This window comes from Dasypus novemcinctus, chromosome X (assembly GCF_030445035.2).
Source record: "Dasypus novemcinctus isolate mDasNov1 chromosome X, mDasNov1.1.hap2, whole genome shotgun sequence".
Lineage (NCBI taxonomy): Eukaryota > Metazoa > Chordata > Mammalia > Cingulata > Dasypodidae > Dasypus > Dasypus novemcinctus.
The window spans coordinates 21321053-21323028 of NC_080704.1; the positions used below are offsets into that span (position 1 = coordinate 21321053).

General features: G+C 37.4%; 1 protein-coding gene across 1 annotated transcript in view; it reads left to right on the forward strand.

The window, feature by feature from the left end:
* The window catches only part of CDKL5 (cyclin dependent kinase like 5), a 309028-nt gene that overhangs the window by 292009 nt on the left and 15043 nt on the right, over positions 1–1976 (forward strand). The window lies entirely within an intron of this gene.

A 1976-nucleotide genomic window follows, 5' to 3' on the forward strand; every position in this document is an offset into this window, starting at 1 on the left:
TTTATATAACTCTTTGTATCATGTGTTGGTACATCTTATCAAATTTTTTCTGGCATGTATTCCATTCTAAACTTATGTAAAATTTCTATTGTTGCTGTAAATATTATACAAATATATATTCCGTGGTAACCTTAATTATAAGCATGAAGTGGTTAATTTTTACTGAGCACAATGTATTTTTGAATGGATCTTCCCAAATGTCTTTAATAAAATGCAGATTTTGCACTGACTGATGTGACTGCAAGGCTGTCCCAATCTTGAGCCATGTGACCCCTCATGTTTGAACAGCAGGCAGCTCCATTTCATTTCCTTCTTTGTAAAGAAGTCATTTGAATTTACATAAGGGATAATGGGCCTCTGAAATTAAAATCTGTTTAAGGGACAGAAAGTAGTTGAAAGCAGAGCAAATCCTGTTATTTGATGATGTCGATTTTTTTTTCCCCCTATTTGTCAAGCTTTTTCTCTCCTTAGGGCATTTTGAAAACTTTGGTTCCTTTTGTACTTGAGTGTTGTTACCTTCGCACATTGGTAGATGCTCACTTGGAGGTTTGGGGATGATGGGGAAAGATGCTAGCCTTGGTACTTGGTGCTATGGAGAAAGAAGAGATGGATGGGTCAATAATGGTGTCTGTTTTCGTTTTCTAAAGACTGCTGGGACCAATATACCAGAAATGGGTTGACCTTTATAATGGGAATTTATCAGGTTAAAAGCTTCCTTTCTGAGGCCATGGAAGTGTCCAAATCAAGGCATCATCTGGAGATCCTTTTCCCTGAGCTGCAGCTTTGGGAAATCAGGTATATGGCAGGAAACAATGGCAGCATCTTCCAGTCTCCACACTTCTCCTCCAGGCCTTGTTGCTTTCAGCCTCTGGCTTCAGTGACTCCTCTCAGCTTCTAGGAGTTTTTTCTCTCTGTCTCTGTGACTTTCTTTCTGTATGTGCAGCTTTTTTATTCTTTCGTTTATAAAGTACTCCAATAAGAGGATTAAGACCCACCCTAATTCACGTTATCTAATCAGAGGCCCTTAAATGAAGTAATTTAATCAAAATGTCCCGCCTACAATAGGTTTACATGCATAGGAGTGGATTAGCTTTAAGTGGATTTTCTGGGGTCCAAAAAAGCTTCAAACTGTCACAGTGTCTTTTTTTTTTTAAAGACCAAGGGTCACCTCAGCAAATGTTTTCACTAAAGAGCAAGATAGTAAATATTTTAGACTTTATGGGCCTTATGGTTTCTCTCCCTACTACTCAACTCAGCCTTTGGCGTGCAAAATCAGCATGGACAGTATGTAAATGGATGGCTGTAGCTGGGTTCCAATAAAATTTTATTTAAAAAAACAAAAACATAAAACAGGCCAAATCTCACAAGCCTGTGTTTTAGAGCATTACTTTTGTCATTTAGGGTAAGAAGACCAAGTGAGTAAATGCTCAGTCAAGAGGAACTTAAATGTTTTGGTAACTTGTATATAAATATTCTCCAAATTTTTCTTTATCTTTCTAAACAAAAGGTAGGCACCAACCTAGTGCTTTGCATTCTTAAAAGCAGTGTCAACAACTTCTTGATGCTGAGTTTCTCCTTAAGTATCATGAAAACTTGTGACCTGGCATTTTGACTATACATTTTAATCAAGACTCAATCAAAGTATCTGGGTCTTGTCATTTTTTTGATGCTCATAGCACTTACTATGGCCAGGTACAATTCCAAGTGTTTTACTTAGATTATTATATTTACTTATTGCAAAAACCCAATGAGGTGGTTATTATCCCATTTTGTAGATGAGGAAACTGAGGTTTATGGACTTTGAGTTAACCCACCCAAGGTCACCCAGCTAGGAAGATGCATGGCTAGGATTTGAACCTGAATACGTTCACTATCAAGTCCATACATACCCTTGAGCACTATTAAATAATGCAATTACTACCTCTCTGTGTATAGAAGTTGATATGGGGGAATGGTGGTCACATTCAGATGTTGTG